Here is a 22772-nt window from a genome sequence, read left to right on the forward strand (position 1 = left end):
ACTTAAAGAAAAAATGCCATACTATAATTCTATATTTAGGAACTAAATCCTTTATAAATTAAGACAAAACAAAGATATTTGTTTAAACAAATAAAACCTGAGAGAATTTGTTGCCAGCAAACCAGCACTTAAAACTCTTCAAAGAAAAGTAGTAAGAGATAGAAGCTCAGTTGTTTTTTTGTTTGTTTGTTTAGTTTTTAATAAAGATGATCTACACTTTACATATGATCCAGAAATTCCACATCTACATGTTTACTGAAGAGAAATAAAAACATGTTCACATATGACTTGCACATGAATGTTCTCATAATCTTCTTTATTCAGTATAGCCAAAAACTTTAAACAACCCAAATGTACTTCAAAGGTGAATGGAAAAACAAATTACAGTGTAAACAATGAAATATTGCCATTCATGGACTGCTGATGAAATATTATTGAAGAATTTCAAAACAAAACATCCCCAAACAATCTGGTGTCACAGACCTTGTATTGTCTGTCATTTTTTCGTGGCGCTCAGGTAAAAATAAAGAAAGAAAGAATTGTTTATGTGTTTAAGTCAAATGATTCATAAGTATTTCTGTGCTAACATACACTGAGTGGCTGTTTGGGAAATAATATGTATTAGTTGAAAGAAAAATAACATCTTTATTTTACTCCATGAAAAAACTACATTGGATTTGTGCACCCAATGGGCACTGCATAACTTCTCAAGATGGAATCAAATTTAATATCACCATCCAATTACCTCTTTCACATTGATTTTCATGTAGTACTTACTTATTATTATTATTTTTTTAATCATAATAAAAAACTCAACTTCACAAAGACTTGGTGTCATCAAAAGGAATGTAACTCAATTTAATGTTGAAATTTTGTATTACTTCAAGCTAGTAGCCCACACAGCTTTTGGCAGATGTCACTATGTTTCCTTAAAAATCTAAAATATGTGATATCCTTGTGAATTCTCCAGTGTCCCTGTGTGACTCTGCATAGTTTTAGATCTACGATCAAAAAAAAAAAATAGTCAAATAAAGAAACCCAAAAAAGTATGCATGTATGCATTATATGATTACATGTATATGTATATGTAAAAAAAGCAAATTTCACTTATAGTGACAGAAAGCCAAACAGTGTTTGCTAGGAACCAAAGATTGGCAGAGTTTTCACAACAAAGATGTTTGAAAGACATTTTGGATAATGTTGATGTTCTTTATCTTGATTAGTGGTGGTTACACTGTTGTGTACAATTGAGCTCTTCTCTTAAAATAGGTGTGTTCTATTGTCACATATTATGTCTCAAAATATATGTATCCCAAAAAATATATCCTAAAATATGATTTAGGGGAAAAAAAGCAGTCTTTTGAGAAAATATATAAAGTGTCTATTGGAGGGCAGTTTCTTTTAGAATAGCTAAAGATAGATTAGAAATTAGGACAACAGATAAAAAAATGCAGGATGTAGATATGTATATATATAGACATATATATACATACATATAAAATCTCTTTTATTTTACAAAAATAGCAGAGATAAAAGTAAAAGTAAAAATGAGATAATTATTTTTGGAGAAGGAGTTAGAGAAATTCATAATAGGAAGGTTTTTGGATTTTTTTATAAGACCGAATAGATAGTCATAAGCCCCGTTAAAGAGTAGCATATTTACCAACAATTTAATGTATGTTCTACCAGAGTCCAAATGGAATTTTTTCTAAAATATGGAAGATATTGTTTTTGAAATTAGCCGTTGTTAATCAAGGAGATGGTCAAAATTATTTATTCAGCCAAGATTGGACATGAAGGTACTATATACAAGTTATACGACACTTTAATCTGGTGGCTGGATCTACAGACTAAAATATTGCAACATAAACCAATATTTTTGAGCACTTTCTTTATTCTAGGCTTTTACTGTATTTTTATTAGACTGTCATTTAAATCCTACAACAACTCCACGATATAGGTACTTTTACTGCAATCTCCATTTTACACATGATGAAATTGAGTCATGAGTTTATATAATTTGTTAGTGATCAAATACTATTATATGACTTAAGCACAGGTAATATGATTCCAAGGTTCATTCTACTTATCTCTATGCCCAAACTTTACCAATGATCTGTGCATGGTTCTAGAACTATGACCAAAAAATTATGTCAGGGGTGCCTGGGTGGCTCAGTCATTTAAGAATCTGTCTCTCTCTCTCTCTTATGATTTTATTTCTTTATTTGAGAGAAAGAGAGAGAGATAAAGAGAAAGAGCATGAATGGAGAGTGTGGAAGAGGGTGACAGAGAGAGAGAGAGACAATCTGGCTTTATAGTCAGTGGGGAGCCTCTCCATCTGCCTCTCCTATCCTCACTCTCTCTCTCTAAAGCAAACAAGTAATTACATCTTTAAAAAAATTATTTCAAATGAAAACAAAACAAAACAAAAGGGTATTCATGTATGCACTCTATGATTCCATGTATATGAATTCAATCAGAAGACTTGATTTATTTTAAAGATAGACTGAGATGTAACACTGAGATGTGGACCTGATACCTAGTAGTCAAAAATATGAAGCCCTTGAGATCTTTATCTTCTATGATTACAAACACACTTTTTCCTTGCATAGTTTTTTCTTAGGACCCTTCCTTTGTTGTATAATCTTGGCAAGGAACCTGAAATGCATAAGAGTATAATGCTTATAATGTTTCTTAAAATCAGGGCATGACCTTTACCAAAGCACTGAATGTCTACTTCAAGAAATCATCAAATATGAGGTTATTAAGACATCTTTTTAAAAGGTCATTTGATGAACTATATAAATTCAAGTATAGGATAATTATTTTTTAAAAAGGTAAAATAAGAGGGCAGATAACATATAACAAAGGCTAATGGGGTATATAAAGGACTAAGATTTATAGCATCAAGGTTTGGAAAAAGCAAAATTTTTTCCTAGATTAGAGATATTACCAAATAAAGAGAGGTAAGAAGAAGATAGTTATTTGGAAAAGAATTTTTTTAAAAAAGGGAAAACCCAGCAGGCAATGAAAATAGAGGTCAAACATGCTGTTTGAACTTGAGTACAGAGGTTTTTTAAAAATAAATCCAAATTCATTTTCCAGAATCTTTCTTTTTATATAGGGTCACATGAACATTTTCACAGACTAGAGAAAGGGTTACACTTATTTAGGAAAAGTTATAATGGGAATGAACTATTTCTCTTCTTATGAGATGTGATAATTAACATTTATATAACTTCATCCACTTGCTTGACTGTCTTACTTTTTTTTTTAGAAAAAGAAGAGTGAGCAAATATAAAATTAAAAAGTAAAAGCATCTATTACTGAATTTCTATAGTTTTAAACAGATTTATTTGTTTTAAATGTGCTTATCTGATATGGAGCACTGGGTGTGGTACATAAACAACGAATTCTGGAACACTGAAAAATTAAAAAAAATATTTTAAAAATAAATAAAAATATATTCTGGACCATTTAACTCCTAATGGTCCTGACATTATGCAATAATGGCTAAGCCATTCCAATTGTATTCTATCATCAAGTTAAAGACTAAATAATCTGCTTCCAGAGAAATTGAATTATTTTCTTCTAGTATATAACACATGCTGGACTAGCAATCATGTAAAGAAAACATGAGGATTTTTGTCTTATGCCTAGAATATACAAAGCTAGGGAGAATGTTGCTCCACTCTAATAATAATAAAATGCCAAGAATTCTATAGAATCATAGCTTTTCTTGAACCCATAAGAGAGCTGTGGTTTACCTGCAAAAACTAGCAGGTAATATAAGGAAAGATAGTAAAGTATCTCCAAGTAGAGATGAGATGTAAATCCTAGCTCACTGTGGCTGTGAGGAAAATAGGGCCTCTATACCAGAGAATAAACAAACATTGCCTACAATTGCAGTGAATCAATAAATAGGGGTTCCATTAAAGTATATAACACCTAGCAGCCACAAACACAAGGAGAATTCATATCCCTTCATGGGCTCTTATTCATGGATCTTACATGGTGCTCTTAGAAAGACTGGGAACAGGATAAAAGACTGGACAAAATCTCTTATAGTGAGGCAGTCCTGGAAGAGAGAAGGCAGGAAAGGTATATAGCCTTACTTGGTTGTTTTGTTGCTAAGAAAACAAACAAACAAACAACCTTAAGACACAGGCAGGTAGAGCTGAAACTCTAACTTTGCCAGAGCAAAGATGAAGACAGGCTGTGGTAGAGGAGATAAAGAAAACAAAAAAAACAAACAAAAACAACTCACAATTCTACCCCCGGAGAGGAGGGGGGCAGGATTTCTGAGAAAGCCACCCTGAAGCCTAGGAAAACAACTGAGTCAGGAAAAAGAAATTGTCCTCTTCCACCACCACACAGGCTAGAAAACACCAAGTAACAAACAATAGCTGACTCTTGGTTGGGGAAGAACAAGAGCATATAGAAAGCTAAAGCATTTGGAAAAGCTTAAAGAAGGTATATATGAAAATCAAGATAATCCTGCATTTAAGCAAAAATTGCACCAGAGGAATTTGAAGCTGATGATGCACTGAAGGTAATCACAGCAATAACACCAAATCCAGTTCAACTGTTGACTAGGATGACTCAATCCCCCATCCTAATAGTATCAGAACATGAAACACTCCCATTTCCAGGAAAAACTACAATTACCTAAATGTTTAGGGGTGCCTGGGTGACTCAGTGGGTTACAGCCTCTGCCTTCAGCTCAGGTCATGATCCCAGGGTCCTGGGATCCATGGGCTCTCTGCTCAGCAGGAAGTCTGCTTCTTCCTCTCTCTCTGCCTGCCTCTCTGCCTACTTGTGATCTCTGTCTGTCAAATCAATAAGTTAAAAAAAACTGTTTAATACTTTATATAATATGCTAACAATCAACAAAAATTAAAAGGTATATAAAAGATAGACTGCAAAAAAAATTACTGTTAGGAGACAAAGTAATTAACAGAATCAGACTTACAGAAGAGCCAGATATTGGAAATGCCCAACAGGGAATTTACAATGAATCTGATTTATATGATAAACAGTATAATGAAAAAGGTGAACAACATGTAAACAGCAGGGACCAGAGAAATGTCAACAGAGACAAGAAAATTATAAGGAAGTCAAATAATAATGTTTGAATTCTTCTTTAAAATAAATGTGTAATATATAACAGGTAACAGAAAAGAAGAAGCCTTTGAAGGTCTTATCATAGATGCACATAGCTGAAGAAAGAACTAATAAACTTGAAGATAAGGCAACAGAAATTTTGCAAATTGAAATTAAAAAAAAAGGGGGGGGGGGAAGAAACCCAGAACAAAACATCCAAGGCCAAAAGGCAATGTCGAATAGTTGAACCTATATACAATCCTCAGAAGGGGAAGAGAGGAAAAATTGGGGGAAAATATTTGAAGAGATAATGGCTGAAAATACACCAAAAATAATGAAAAACTGCAAAATAAATCACAACTAAAGAAGTTCAGAAAACAACAAGCAGGGTATATAACAATAAACATTCTTGGACACACCATCTTCAAATGCTAAAAATCGAAGTTAAAGAGTCATTCTCAAAGGCAGCCAGAGAAAAAAGTCACTTTCCACACAGAAGGGGTAAAAAAAGAATTAAAACAGATTTCATTAAGTTTGAAAAAGAGGACAATAAATATGCAAACTTTCAACCCAGAATTTTATATACTGCAAAAATGTATTTAACAGTTAGAAGATAATAAATACTTTTAAAAACAAACATACTAGGTTTAGGGAAGAATTGTATTAGTCTAAGTTTTTACAATATGCAAGAAGTGGGAAATACCTTTTGAGTATAGGTTATGATTAATGAAATATATTTATTATAACCCAGTTAAAAGATACTAAAATAATTTTTAAAATATAAATTATACATCAATAGTGAAGATAAACTGAATCATAAGATATACGTAATTACTATGAAAAAAAAAAAGAACAGGCAGAAAAGAGGAGAGTAACAAAACTCAGCTGAAACAAATAGTCAACAACAGCCAAAATGTAGCTTTTAATCCAATCATATTAATAATTTACTAGATTTAAATGATTCAAGCCTACCCATTAAAATACAGTTTCTCGAAAACAAAGTAAAGCCTTTATAACAGACAAAATGATATGCTTTCTATGAGAAGTCCATTTTAAATATGAAGAGATTGATAAGTTAAAAGTAACATATATATATATATATATATATATAGAGAGAGAGAGAGAGAGAGAGAGAGAGAGAATGCACACAAGTACTAATCAAAGGAATGCTGTATCTATATGAATATCAGATAAAATAGATTTTTAACAGAAGGAAAGTTAGCGATGATAGAAACATTACCTAATGTTAAATGGGTCAATTCAATCAGGAAGATATACATAGCCCAAATGTGAATGCATTTAACAACAGAACTTTATTCTTTCTTTTGTTAATTATTTTTATTAACATATAATATATTATTTGCCACATGGGTACAGGTCTATGAATCATCAGGCTTACATATTTCACAGCACTCAACATATCCCATGCCCTCCTCAATGTCCATAACCCACCACACTCTACATACCCCCATTCCCCCAGCAACCCTCATTTTGTTTTGTGAGATTAAGAGTCTCTTATGGTTTGTCTCCCTCCCAATTACATTGTGTTTTATTTTTTCCTTCCCTAACCCCCAACCCCCCGGCCCTGCCCCTCAAATTCCTCATATCAGAGAGCTCATATGATTACTCTCTTTTTCTGACTGACTTATTTCACTCAGCATAATACCCTCTAGTTCCATCCATATTGTTGCAAATGGCAAGATTTCAAATTTTTGATGGCTGCATAGTATTCCATTGTGTGTGTGTGTGTGTGTGTGTGTGTGTGTGTGTGTGTGTACCACATCTTCTTTATCTTCTTTATCAGTTCATCTGTTGATGGACATCTAGGTTCTTTCCATAGTTTGGCTATTGTGGATGTTGCTTCTATAAACATTCTGGTGAATGTGCCCCTTCAGATCACTACATTTGTATCTTTAGGGTAAATACTGAGTAGTGTGATTGATGGGTTGTAGGGTAGCTCTATTTTCAACTTTTTGAGAAAGCTCCATGCTGTTTTCCAGAGTGGTTGCACCAGCTTGCATTCCCACCAAGAGTGTAGAAGGGTTCCTCTTTCTCCACATCCTTGCCAGCATCCATCATTTCCTGACTTGTTAATTTTAGCCATTTTGACTGACATGAGGCGGTATCTCATTGTGGTTTTGTTTGTATTTCCCTGATGCTGAATGATGTGGAGCACTTTTTTATGTGTCCCTTGGCCATCTGGATGTCTTCTTTGCAGAAATATGTGCTAATGTCCTCTGCCCATTTCTTGATTGGATTATTTGTTCTTTGAGTGTTGAGTTTGTTAAGGTCTTTATAGATTTTGGATACTAGCCCTTATCTGATGTGCAGATATCTTCTCCCATTCTGTCAGTTGTCTTTTGGTTTTGTTGACTGTTTCCTTTGCTGTGCAAAAGCTTTTGATCTTGATGAAGTCCCAATAGTTCATTTTTGCCCTTGCTTCCCTTACTTTTGGTGATGTTTCTAGGAAGAAGTTGCTGCTGCTGAGGTCAAAGAAGTTGCTGCCTGTGTTCTCTTCAAGGATTTTGATGGATTTCTTTCTCACATTGAGGTCTTTCATCCATTTTGAGTCTATTTTTATGTGTGGTATAAGGAAATGGTCCAGTTTCATTCTTCTACATGTGGGTGTCCAATTTTCCCAACACCATTTGTTGAAGAGGCTGTCTTTTTTCCATTGGACATTCTTCCCTGCTTTGTCGAAGATTAGTTGACCATAGAATTGAGGGTATATTTCTAGGCTCTCTATTCTGTTCCATTGATCTATGTGTCTGTTTTTGTGCCAGTACCTTACCGTCTTGATGATGACAACTTTGTAATAGAGCTTGAAGTCTGGAATTGTGATGCCACCAACTTTGGCTTTCTTTTTCATTATTCCTCTGGGTATTCGAGGTCTTTTCTGTTTCCATATAAATTTTAGGATTATTTGTTCCATTTCTTTGAAAAAAAATGGATGGTATTTTGATAGGGATTGCATTAAATGTGTAGAGTGCTTTAGGTAGCATAGACATTTTCAAAATATGTATTCCAATCCATTAGCATGAAACATTTTTCCATTTCTTTGTGTCTTCCTCAATTTCTTTCATAAGCACTTTATACTTTTCTGAGTACAGATTCTTTGCCTCCTTGGTTAGATTTATTCCTAGGTATCTTACGGTTTTGTGTGATTGTAAATGGGGTTGACTCCTTAATTTATCTTTCTTCTGTCTTGCTTTTGGTGTATAGAAATGCAACTGATTTCTGTGCATTGATGTTAAGTCCTGACACTTTGTTGAGTTCCTATATGAGTTCTATAAGTTTTGGAGTGGAGCGTTTTGGGTTTTCCACATAAAGTATCACATCATCTGCAAAGAGTGAGAGTTTGAATTCTTTGCCGATTTGAATGCCTTTAATTTCTTTTTGTTGTCTGATTGCTGAGACTAGAACTTCTAGTACTATGAACAACAGAACTCCAAAATATGAATCAGAACTGTTAGAACTAAAGCGAGAAATAGACAAATTCCTTATTATGGTTGGGAATCTTAAAACTTTTTTCAGCTAATAGAACAGGTAGTCAAAGCATCAATAACGAAAGAGAAAATCTGAACAACTCAAGGAACAAGCATATTAATTGAAATATATAAAAATAGTTCATTAAAAAACAGCTGAATACACATCATTTTCAAGTGCACATATTCTGAACCCTATAAAAAACATCTCAAGATACTTAAAAGAATTGAAGTTATAGAAATTATCTTCTATGAACCTTACAGAATGGACGTAGATAAAAATGACAGAAAGATTTATGAAAATTTCCCCAATATTTAGAAATTGAACTTCCAAACAAACCACAGATTTAAGGAAAAGGAAACATGGAAACTATTTTGGATTGAATAAAAATGGAAAACACACGTATCAAAATTTGTGGAATACATCTAAGGCAGTGCTGAGTGGGAGATTTCTAGCATTAAAGCCTTAGAAAAGAAAGTTCTCAAATCAATGACATAATCTTTCAAGTTAGTGAACAAGCCATAAGCACAGCAAGGTAACGACAAAGGAAGCAGAAGGAAGGAAATTATAAAGGTTACAGTAGAAACCAATAAAATTGAATATAGAGGGAAAAATCAATAAAATCAAAAGATATTTTTTGAAAAGCTCAAAAAATTGATAAACATCCAGTCAGAATGAGAAAGAAAAAAAATTGCCAATATTAGGAATGGAAAATGGCTCATCACTACCAATAGTATAGTCATTAAAAGGACAATAAAGAAATATTGCAACTTTATGTCCATAAATTCAACAACTTAGATACAATGGGAAAACTCCTAGGAAGACACAAACTTGCAAATTTCATACAGAAAGAAACTGATAACCTGGGAAATCCTGTATTTATCTTAAAAATAGATTTTTAGTAAAAATTTTCCAGCAACAACTGAACTCACAGCCCAGATAACTTCACTGGTGAATTCTGAGACAGAAATAAGAAAGAAATAAGACCAATTATACAGAAGAAAGGAAAGAAATAAGACAAATTATGCAGAAATAACACCAATTCTGTATAAATTCTTCCATAAAATAAAGGAAAATGGCGTACTTCTCCACTCATTTACCAAAATTAACCAAGGACATTACAAGGGAGAGAGAAAGAAACCTAAATATCAGTAACTTTGATGAACCTAGAGGCAAAATTCTTTAACAACATATTAACAACTCAAATTCAGTGTGTTTTAGTGTAATGGAAAATATAGATATCAACAGAAGAGGAAAATGTTCCAAAAGTAGATCCACACAGGTATGATCAATTGGTTTTGGAAAAAATTTTTAAAAATTCTATGTGGAAAATAATAATGTTTTATATATATATATATTTTTTTTTAAAACAACATCAAATATTTTATTGTCTCTTTTCTCGTTATATTGTAACCATATGACAAAGTATCAGTCGTACAAGATATCATTCTCTTTTACCTCTATCTTTCTGCCAGAAATGTGGGCTTAATAGTGAGAACTCCAACAGCAATTTTTGCAACTGTGAATAAAAAGCCATGAAAACCTCTATATTTTAAATAAATTTAATAATAATAAAATAATAAAAATAAATAAAAATAAGAAATAAGAAATAATAAAAATAAATAAAAATTTAGTAATATTTTTATTTTTTAAAATAAATTATAGACTAATTCGCATTCATATTACATACTGATTCATACGTTGCAAACATATGAAAATTTATTCAAAATGGATTAAAGACTTAAGGGAAAACTCAAAACTGTAAAACTTATAGAAGAAAAGATAGTGGGATGTCTTTAGGACCTTGGGCAGGGCAGTGCTTTTTTTAGATATGATTGCAATGCATGATCCAGAAATGAAAATACTGACAAATTGAACATCTACTCTTGACACTGTGAAATGAATCAAAGGTCATGACACAGACAAAGGGAATATTTGCAAAATACTTTTCTAGTAAATGACATACCTCTAGAATGTTTATAAACTACTCAAAAATCAATAATGAGGAAAATCTATTTTTTTAAAGATTTTTATTTATTTATTTGACAGAGAGAGATCACAAGTAGGTAGAGAGAGAGACAGAGAGAGAGGGAAGCAGGCTCCCTGCTGAGCAGAGGGCTCCATGCGGGACTCTATCCCAGGACCCTGAGATCATGACCTGAGCTGAAGGCAGCAGCTTAACCCACTGAGCTAACCAGGCACCCAGAAAATCTAATTTTTTAAGTACAATGTATTTGAATAGACTGCTCACCAAAGAATATATGTGAATGGCAAATAAACATATGAAAAGATGTTCAATGTCAGTAATCATTAGTTTAATCATTCAGATTAAAACCACAAGGAGATACCACTACATAACTATTATGATGGCTATTTTTTTTTCGAAGTAAAATTCATGAGTACTAATTTCCCATCTGATTGATAAATTAGAGTCACAGGGCTGACCCCTAAAGCAAAATATCTTCCTTTATAGACTGTAAGGGATAAAGAAACAGTGTTAAATATAAAACCGTAATATAAACTTGACAAATTTCTTAAACATTTAAGTTTTTTTTATAATGTAACAATTATTACTGATAGAAAAAGTATTTATTCATAATTGAAATTGTGTTCCTTATACAAGTCTTCTTCATTGTATTGTGCTTTGCTTTATTGCACTATGGTGTTTTGTTGTTGTGTTTTGTTTTGTTCTTACAATTTAAAGTTTTATGGCAGCCTTGCATTGGCCAAATCTTTTGGTGTCACTTTTTTCCCATAGCATTTCTTTTCTTCCTGTCTCTGTGTCACATATTGTCAATTCCTGCAATATTTTAAACTTTTTAATTATTATTACACTTGTCATGCTGATCTATAATGCTATTATGTTATTATTGTAATTGTTTTGGGGTACTATGAACTGCACCCATGCAAGATGGCAAAATTAATTCATAAATGTGTGTGTTGACTGCTCTACCCATCAGCCATTCTCCCATCTCTCCCTGTCCTCAAATTTCCCTAGTCTCTAAGACACAACAATATTGAAATTGAGCCAATTAATACCTATACAATGATACATTGGCTTTTAAATGTTCAAGAAAGCAAGAGTTCTATGTCTCTCACTTTAAATCAAAAGCTAAAAACGATTAAACTTAGTGAGGTAAACATGTCATAGACCAAAAATTAGGCTTCTTGGACTAAATAGTTAGCCAAGTTGTAAACTCAAAGGAAAAGCTCCCGAAGGAAATTAAAAGTGCTGCTTCAGTGAACACATGAATGATAAGAAAGTGAAACAGCCTTATTGCTGTTATGGAAAAAGTTTAAGCTGTCTGTATAGAAGATCAAACCAGCCATAACATTCCCTTAAGCCAAAGCACTGTCCAGAGCAAGATCTTAACTCTCTTTTAATTCTTTTATTTTAATTAAGTTTTTAAATTTTAATTACAATATAGTTAACAGTGTTATATTAGTTTCATCTGTACAATATAGTGATTCAACAGTTCCATACATTAATTACTCTGTATTCATAAGTGTACTCTTTTTTTTATTAAGTTCGATTAACCAACATGTAGTACATCATTAGTTTTTGATGTAGTGTTCGATGATTCCTTAGTTGTGTAATACCCTGTGCTTATCAGATCACATGGCCTCCTTAATGTCCATCACCCAGTTACCCCATCACCCCACTCCCCTCCATCCTGCAACTCTGTTTCCCATAGTTGAGAGTCTCTCATAGTTTGTCTCCCTCTCTTATTTCTTCCCATTCAGTTTTCCCTCCCTTCCCTTATGGTCCTCTGCACTATTCTTATATTCTACACATGAGTGAAGCCATATGATAATTGTACTCTTTAATTCCTATCGCCTATTTCATCCACCTACCCACCAACCTCCCCCCTGGTAACCATCGGTTTGTTCTCTACACTTAAGAGTCTGTTTCTTGGTTTGTCTCTCTCTTCTTTTTTTGTCTTTGCTTATTTTTTTGTTTCTTAAATTCCACTTACAAGTGAAGTTATATGGTATTTGTCTTTCTCTGACTGCCTTATTTCACTTAGCATTATACTCTCTAGCTCCATTCATGCTGTTGCAAATGGCTAGATTTCATTCTTTTTTATGACTGAAAAATATTCCATTGTATAAATAGACCACATCTTCTTTTGCATTCAGTAATTGATGAGGACTAGGGGCAGCTTCCATAATTGGGCTATTATAAATAATGCTGTTATAAACATAAAGGTATATGTATCCCTTTGAATTAATGTTTTTGTATTTTTTGGTAAATACCAGTTATGTGATCACTGGATCACAGGGTGGTTCTATTTGGAACTTTCTGAGGAACCTGTTTGCATTCTCACCAACAGTGCATGGGGGTTCTTTTCTCTCTACATCTTCATCAATACTTGTTGTTTCTTGTTTGTTTATTTTTTAAAATTTTAGCCAGTTTTTATTTTAATTTTTTTTAAGATTTTATTTATTTATTTGACAGAGAGAGATCACAAGTAGGCAGAGAGGCAGGCAGAGAGAGAGGAGGAAGCAGGCTCCCTGCTGAGCAGAGAGCCTGATGCGGGACTCGATCCCAGGACCCTGAGATCATGACCTGAGCCGAAGGCAGCGGCTTAACCCACTGAGCCACCCAGGTGCCCGTTTTTATTTTAATTTTAACTCTCTCTAATTCTGTGACAGTTGAGACAAGCAAGGAAGATACAAAGAAAAAAAAATTGAAGTAAGTAGATGTTGGTTCATGAAGTTTAAGGAATGAAGCCATCTCTAAAACATAAAAGTACAAAATAAAGCAGCAAATGTTGATGTAGAAGCTACAGCAAGTTACCCAAAAGAACTAGCTAAGATAATGAAGGTGGCTAGACTATACAATAGACTTTCAGCACAGATGAGAGGGGCTTATAATGGAAGAAGATGGCATCTAGACATAGCTAAAGAGGAGAAGTCAAATGCTTGATTTCCAAGCTTCAAGACAGGCCAGCTCTCTTGTTAGGGGCTAATGCAGCTGGTGACTTTAAGTTTAAGCCAACATTTATTCATCATTCTGAAATACTAGTGCCATTCAGAATTATGCTAATCTACTCTTCCTGTGCTCTATGAAGCCTAGATGATAGTACATCTGTCCACAATATGATTTACTGAATATTTGAAGCCTGCCCTTGAGAACTATTGGTCAGAAAAACAGATTCCTTTGAAAAAATTACTGCTGACTGACAATGCACTGATCACTTCAAACCTCAGAGGGAGATGTACAATATTCATGTAGTTTTCATGCCCACCAACACATCATCCATTCTGCAACTCATGTATCAAGGAGTCATTTTAACGTTTAAGTCTTATTTAAGAAAAATATTTTGTAAAGCTATAGCTGCCGTAGATAGTAATTCTTCTGATGGATCTGGGAAAAGTAAATTGAAAGCCTTGGAAAGTATTCATCATTCTAGATACCATTAAGAAAATTTGTGATTTGGGTGCCTGGGTGGCTCAGTTGGTTAATCAAATGCCTTTGGCTCAAGTCATGATCCCAAAGTCCTGGGATCAAGTCCTATATCGGGTTCCCAGTTCATAGAGAGTCTGCTTCTCCCTCTGATCTTCTCCCCTCTCATGCTCTCTCTCACTGTCTCCCTTTCAAATAAATAAATAAAATCTTTTTAAATATAGCTGTGATTCATGGAAAGAGGTCAAAATACCAACATCAGCAGAAGTTTGGAAAAGCTTCATTCCATCCCTCATGGGTGACTTTGAGAAGTGCAAAACATCAGTGGAGGAAATAAATGTAGAAATGGTAAAAACAGCAAAAGAACTAGAATTAGAAGCAGAGCCCAAAGATATGACTGAATTCTTGCAATCTCATGACAAAACTTGAACATAGGAGGAGGGACTTCTTATGAATGAGCAAAAAAAAAAAAAAAAAAAAAGAGTGATTTCTTGAGATAGAAACTACTCCTGGTGAAGCAGTGACGATTGTTGAAATGACAACAAGGGATTTAGAATACGACATAAACTTAGCTAATAAAGTAGCATCAGAGTTTGAAAAGATTAATTTCAATTTTGAAAGAAGTTCTACCATGGATAAAATGCTACCAAACAATATAGCATGCTGTAGAGAAATTGCTTGCAAAGGAAGACTCAACAATGTAGCAAACTTCATTGTTGTCTTATTTTAAGAAATTGCCACAGTCACCCCAACCTTCAGCAACAACTACCCTGATAAGTCAGTAGCTATCAACAACAAGAGGCTCCACCAGAAAAATGATTATGACTCTCTGAAAGCTGAGATGGACACTGGCACTTTTGACAATAAATTATTTTTAAATTAAGGTAAGTATATTGGTTTTTATAATGCTACTGCATGCTTAGTACTAAACAGTGTAAACATAACTTTAATGTGCACTAGTGAACAAAAAATCCATTCGATTCACTTTATTGTGATAGTCACTTTATTGCAGTGGTCTGGAACCTGAACCCACAACATCTCCTCAGTATGCCTGTATAAAAGAAACTGTGTCTTCATTAACTGTAAGCTAATAGCATTATAGTTTTGATTATTAGTTTGATTACTAATATGTTCTAGTTGTTAGTCTACTATGGAATGATTCTGACATTTTTATTCTAACCTGGTTAGAGTTTTATTCTCTTAGATACTCTAAAAATATCTTTGTATATCTTGAAATTGGCCTAGTGACCAAAGGATAAAAATCTTTCATTCTGGGGTGCCTGGATTGTTCAGTGGGTTAGGTCTCTGCCTTCAGCTGAGGTCATGATCTCAGGGTCCTGGGATCGAGCCCCACATCAGGGTCTCTGCTCAGTGGGGAGTCTGCTTTCTCCTCCCTCTCTGCCAGCCTCTCTGCCTACTTGTGATCTCTGTCTGTCAAATAAATAAATAAAATCTTTTAAAAAAAATCTTTCAGTCTGTTTCAAAATTTTTTTTTCTATTTCAAAAGATTGCCCATTTCTTTACTAAAGGTAGTAACACTGATACTAAATTATAGAAAATGTAATGGTGTTGTGGTTTCATATTCCATAGTAGATATTCCAAAACATGTAAAATATGCTATTTCTTTGCCATGTCATATAAAATGTAAAGCACAATTTTATATTATTTCTCAAATTGTGCTCTAAATAATCATCACACTAAATAATGCTTTATTTATTCATTTTTGGTTTTAGTATTATGTTATAGTAAAAAAGTGTTAGGAAGTAACCAATAAGGCAAATAACATTTACCAATTCCCACTCAACTAGCTAAGAGTTTGTAGTTAAAAGTAAAAAATATATTTTTAAGCTGGACTTATAATAGCAAATTTCAGTAAGATGGATATCAACAACACATACTGAAGTCATTTTAAGTCTTCATTTAAACAGATTATAGCAAGGCCAAGCAGTCTAGTTAAGTCATTTTAGACCTGCATATGATTAAGTTTCCTTCTTACTACACAGGGATTATAGGCTCTAACAAAACTGAATAAAATAGAATGTGAATAAGATTTACATATATTTCAGGAAGAGTCTTTTGAACTAAGGGGAACTAAGGATTATTTCTCATCAAAGGTACAATTATAAAGCTAAAGATCACAATGTGAAATGTGATCTTTTGATTAATATTTTTCATATAACTCATAATCAGATTAAAAGTTGGCATTATTTTTAGATATCTGAAATGTAGGCCTCAGATTTTTGTTATTTAAAATGACCAGTTAGAAAATCTTTGCTTAATCTTATCACATTTCTGTAAGTAACTGTTACAAATGAAAATTTCTTCCCCATTGCTCAAAAAAGTATGGTTAGCTTCCTAATTCACATTGAAATTTTATTTGAAAAGAAACAAATGGTTATTATTGTAAAAGTCTGTGTATTTCAATCATCCAAAACCTTACCAGTAGACTGATATTAGCAAAAGAGTGTTGCCTTTTAGAACTTTCAATTTAATTCAATTTATTTTCTAGTTTTAAAAATATTTAATTTTTTTTTTTTTTTATTTTGGAAATGAATGCTATTCTGGTTCTAAGGGAAATATGGCACTCAAATTTTTCTACTTCCTGGAAGTTGTATAAGACAACAAAAAACCAAACAAATGAACAAATTAAAAAAAAATCCAAAATCATATATCTTAGGTGAAACTTGGAAACAAACAAACAAAAACTCAAAACTATGTTTAAGTGCAACCAAAATAAGTGAGATCAACAAAACATATATAAGCCATTACAAACAGTGCTCAGAATCAGACTGTGGAAGAGCCTAACATTATCAGAACTCAAAACCCAGCAGTGAATATTCATTTTTCATAAAGAGATACCCTCATCCTAAATGTTAGCCTTAATTATACAAAATAGATAATGGACAAAATATGTAATTTATGATTTCATTCATATGAAGGTCAAAACAGTCAAAACAATTATTTGGTGATAGAAGCCATAGTAGTGGTTACTCAAGGGATATTTATTGACTGGGTAAGACATGAATGAGACATTTAGAGTGCTGTTAATGTTCTATATCTTAACCTAAGTGATGGTTTCATAGACTCATCTAGCTCTCCACTTGAGGTTTGTGTTTGAGATGTGTCTCTCTCCCTATATTTATTAATAGGGAAGGTGTGTATGTCCTTGAATAAAAAAAAATAATCCAGGATACATTGTTACGTGAAGAAAGGAAGGTACAAGATGATGTTTATGACATGCAGTGTTTGTGTAGGAAAGTAACAAAATGAGAATATATGTTCATTTTCACTTGAATTTACATAGGATGGATACATAAGAATCTATAAATGTTATTAGTTGTAGGAAGTAGAGGAGTGGATGTGGAACTGAGGCAACAAAGAGATGAGATGACACTTGCCATGTATTGCTTTAACACCATTTGACTTTGAACAAGGTTAATATATTCCCAATTTTAAAAATATTTTTTCATACATACATGTTGCAAAGATGAAAACAATAGAATTATTTATTTGTTACATTTGTTCCTCAAAATTGCTCAAATTCAAAGTTGTCTTTTCTTTTGTGTAAAATGTTGCCTTCTTTGTAAAGAATGCACCCTCCATTTAGATCATCCCAACCTGTCCCTAATGGCATTAAAAATATACAAATTTGTCATTAAGTTCTGAACAGGAGAGAGAGAGATGCTTCTCTAAGAAAAGACATGGGCTAAATGTTTTGAAATGCAACACTTAGTATTTATTTTGACACTGCCTAGCTGCCACTGCTGAAACACCTTCATACCTTCTAACGAATGTTCAATTCCATGATCACGTTTCTGGTGGGGTTCATGAGCCACTTAGAGTTCCATCTCAGCTTTCTATTCAGAGCATCACTTTTCCATAGACCTCTTACAAGCTCTGTGTTTTCTAATTCAGTCATTTGAAGGATATTTTGCTGTCAATGATTTATAGTAACTTCACAAAAATGATGCAAAGTAGTGGACATTTTCTAAAACAAAATTATTTTTGCCAGTGGCAATGTTTCCACTTTTGTGGCTAGTTCATGTGAGTCTGACTTTCATTTGCTGCTTTGGCTTCTGCCACTTAGCAACACTCGGTCTTCAGGTTCAGGTGTGCCCATATCAACTATTTAATAACAAAACTGGAAGGGAATTTGAAAGGTCTTACCAATATTTACATGGGCCTTCCCCATAACTTTCTTCACCAAAGATGAATGTCCTTGTGTCACAGGAACTTTTATTTTTATTTAAAGATGAAAAATTGAGGGACAGAGAAGTTAAATGATGAGAAGTACTCCTGGAATCAGAATCTGACCTCAGGTTTGAGGGCCACTAGTCCACTGAACTCTACCCCGGCATATTTATTCTGAAAATACATCTGGCCTAGCAACTCTGCTCAGAGGCCTGAAGTATACTCCTGTTAAATGTTTTAAGAGTGACTTAAATTTGGTAGGGAAGAAAGTAAAATAACACCACTGACTTGATGCAAGCAGTTAATTCTTGCTGAAAGTTGATCACAGAGCATGGACATGGCAATTGACAATCTTGCAAAGTGCGCATGACCACGAGCTTACGTGATTGTGTTAAGAAACCAAGAACTTTCTTTTTTGCTATTACTATTTGCTAACATGTGTTTCTTACTGAGTTTCCATTAGAGTGTAAATGTGTTTTGGAAAGCATGTTTTTTAAATTTTTTTTTTTTATAAACGTATAATATATTATCAGCCCCAGGGGTACAGGTCTGTGAAGCATGCTTTTTAACTCTCATCTTTGGGTGACTCATGATTAATTTAAAGAGTTGTTTTTTGTTTTCTTTTTATTTCGGGTAAATATTTGAGGTCTTACAGTGACTTATAACATTTTTGCAGTTAAATAGCATGGGAAAATGAAGCTATTTATTTTTGTACACAAGAGAAAAGATCTACAGGGATGTCTAAAATGTCTTATGGACATACAGGATTAACAAGGGGAAAAGGTACAGGGTAGCAGTTACATAAACCTGAAAGGAGTGGAGCACTGTTGTCAGGAGGCCAGTTTCTGGAAATCTATCCTGAGTTTCCACGCTTTAATAAATTTGCAAATTACAGAAGGAAGCTTGTAATGGTGGAGGCATTACATGGAGTCATGCAGAGTAAAGAATATGCAGGGGATTAAAAAAGAACACTTGAGTTTGAGGTTTAGTTCTGCTACCATTAGCAATGTGACTCTGGCCTGTCATCTAGATTAAGATTCCTTGTCTGTATCTCTAAGGCAAGTGAATGTGAATCATTCTTATGGTCCTTTTCAGCTCTTGTATAGGAAAAAGCAAGTCTTTCCACTTACAGTTACATATCTGACACTGATTATAATTAAAAAACTGGATTTTGAGATGCTGGATAAATTAAGATTGGTATTAACACACTGAGGATGTAGTTAAGGGCATTTAGGAGCTAGCAGACCAAGGATCTATAGACACCAGGCTTTGAAGCAGTCAGTGAACTTTGAGCAAATTTATGCCTTTCTCTAGGGATTAGGTTTATTTTCTCCATATGCCAGGTGAGCTAGATGGTCCCTGAGTTTTCCATCAGCAATAACATTCATTATTCTCTTTGCCTTCTTCCAGTAAAATAACCCAAGGAAATACAACTTCAGTTTCTAAAAATTTCTGAGTTTTTACAAGGATATACCAGAATAAATCAATTAACAAGGACTTTCCATTGAAAATATTCTGAAAAAGACCTGTCTCTTTTGAAAGATGATTTATCAAACTTTATGAAAACTAAACATAAATTAAAAACCTCAGGTAGTTATTAATTTTCTATAGACCATCATCTACCAAGAGCAAGTGAAGTTTGAGGAAGAGCATACGGTTGGGATGGGTAGCTCATATTAATTGGACAAAATGGAGGACAAAAACAATTATTAAATGCTTACATATTTATGACCATTATAACATGAATTGTAAGTGCTCTATTAAAGACAAAAACCTTTTAACCCAACCATTTATCGTTTCCTTTTAAAATGTAATGCACAAACTTGAAAGGGCTAGAAATACTTTATTTGATGGAATCATTCAAACAGATGACAGTTTAGTTATTGTTTTTCAAGTGCTATCATCATTGTATCTTTAAGCAGATAAACCTTTTTACAATCATCATTAATGTTGTTTACATCTTAATTGGTTTGTTTAAATTCAAATGATGACAAATTATCATTTTTTTAACTTTTTATTAAATAGTTTTTATAATGACAAAGAAAGAAACTATCATATAATGTAGAAAAGCACTCAGAGGAAAATTAGTGCCACATCCAAAATAAATCATTTCAGAAATTTATTTTGACATCATATTTGTATTAAGATATATTGTCATTGTCCACAGTACATCTGTGAGGTATCAGGTTGTTTGTCTTGATCCCTATTTCACAGATAGGGAAACAAGCATAGTACATTTAGGAAATGTTCCAAGGGCACACATGTGTCAGGACAACACGGGATATTTTCTTACACAGTCCAATGCCTAACATAGTACCCTAGAAAAAGTAAGTACTCAGTAAATATCCATTGAATATAAGAATGGATAAATCATATGAGATCTAAAAAACTGCCATATTTGCCTTTCTTCATTAAATCAGACAAGTTGTAGGAGCAGTTGAGCAATAAACGTTATCCACTTTCCCACAAGTTTCCATTACTATATGAAGGGGGTAGGCAAGATGATACCATCTGGTCAGTCCTGAGGGTATACACTCTAAGTCCCCCAACAGAGTGTCATTAATCTTGGTTCATTATAACATTGGCTTTTGTGGTGTGAGTTAGCACACTCCAGCATGTGCCGGAGACAAACTCTTTTCACCAAAGTCACTGAAAATCCATCATTGATACTGAATGTGTTACTGATGCCCTAGCCTAATGTTATTTGAGTAAAACAGTGTTCTACATTGGAATTAAAGGACTTAGATAGTTGCAGTCCTTTAAATAAATCACTTGGCTAGTATTGGCTCTGGCTACCCCACAAGAGGGCAATTACAATTCCAGAAAAGATAACTTATTTCCTGAGTTAATTTGTCATAGGTTGAGTTGCAACTGTAAACATGATAATGGTCACATTGGCATAACTTTTAACATAGGTGTTCATATCACCAGGAGACAAAAAAGATGACAAAACCAAAATAGTCATTCTCAGTGATGCATCATCAAGTAAGTTAAAGATTGTCATTCATTTCACTGGCGTTGATAATCACTTACCTAAGAAACAAGTAAGACATCTCATGAAGCACTTGTGTTTAAAATGCATTTCTTTAATTTTGATGACATTCATTTATGTATGTGTGTGTGCATATATATGTAGGTATATATATACACAAATATATTTTTTTTTGAGAAAGAAAATGTACTTAACTGTACAGAATGATCCTATTAAAGTGACATTAAATACTTTGCAACTGTCACCTGAATTTAGTGACTGATCTAAAATTTCATCCAGGTGACATTTTCATTAGGCCATAGTCTGGAAAAATCTGAAAATACTACATCTCATTTGCTTTTATTTTAAACAAATGATTCATCAGACTTGCCTAATTGGATGGTATATTTCCAATGGAGTGAATGTCCTAGTTGTAATTCAAGACAAATCAAAGATATGATTTATCAAACATTTCTACTCCATCTTACCATGTCCAAAGTTCAGAGATATTTTGAATTCTATCAAAAGGAGCATTACAAGGAACTTACAGCACTTTTTGGTTCAACTATTACCCATTCTTAGAGCATTACCACAGCTAAAATAGAAAGAGACATAAATAAAATCAAACTATTGAACATCAACTTAGTGAGCAAATTGTGTTTAGAGAGCTACATGATAAAAAGTAGTTTTGTATGCCCATAAAGGGTAGCTCCTATACTCTTTAAACTGAAAGCACAGTCTTTGTTGTCATTTAAAAATATACCTGACATCAGAATTCCATTTTGTAATTGTGTCAGTTATGTTTAAAAGATCATGATTAAGGAAACTTTAAATTAACCTGTGAGCAACCCTACAATAAGTAGAAATAGAAAAATATAAGCATCCATGCCTAGCAACAAACACAAATAACAGGTTCTTGAATGCCAGATCTTTCAATATGTTTGCTTATCATTCATTGCTTTTGCCCACCCTTTCTCTCTAGACCAGGCAGAAGAGTAAAACATTTTCAGAGAAATTCCTCAGATTCATGATTTCAATTGCCTATGCCACTGCAGACAAACAGAAGATCCTATTTTCAAAGTCTTAAAGCACTTGTAAGGGCCCTGCATGTGTGTCTATTGTCCTTGTTGCTTCTGACCTGGAGAACTTGGTTGGTCAGAGCTCTCTGAAGGACGGTGTGCAGGAGTGACAGGAAACTGAAATCCATAGCCATTGTATCCATCCAAGTAGACACATTGGAAGAAACTGATGGGGCCTATGGAACAGAGCATGATAACTTGTTAAAACAAGCAGAATACAAGCAGTAACAATGGTGAGACCCAGACAGATACAATGTAGGTGGACATGGGTTCTTCAGTTACGTACCCTTGACAATAACCAGAAACTTAATAAACCTCATTGTCTCTTAGATTCCTTACGTGTAAAATCAAAAACAATAACAAAAGCATCCTAGAAATGAGGTGGAAATTAAATCAGTAAATATATGTGAAGCACTTGAAATCTTTCCTGGCACATAATAAGCCCTTAATAAGTGATAATAAAAATGATCTGGCATAAGAAGTCCAAGTATGTACATTATAAGACTCTACTGATGTGCACTGCACTCAGAAG

Source organism: Mustela nigripes, chromosome 5 (assembly GCF_022355385.1).
Source record: "Mustela nigripes isolate SB6536 chromosome 5, MUSNIG.SB6536, whole genome shotgun sequence".
Lineage (NCBI taxonomy): Eukaryota > Metazoa > Chordata > Mammalia > Carnivora > Mustelidae > Mustela > Mustela nigripes.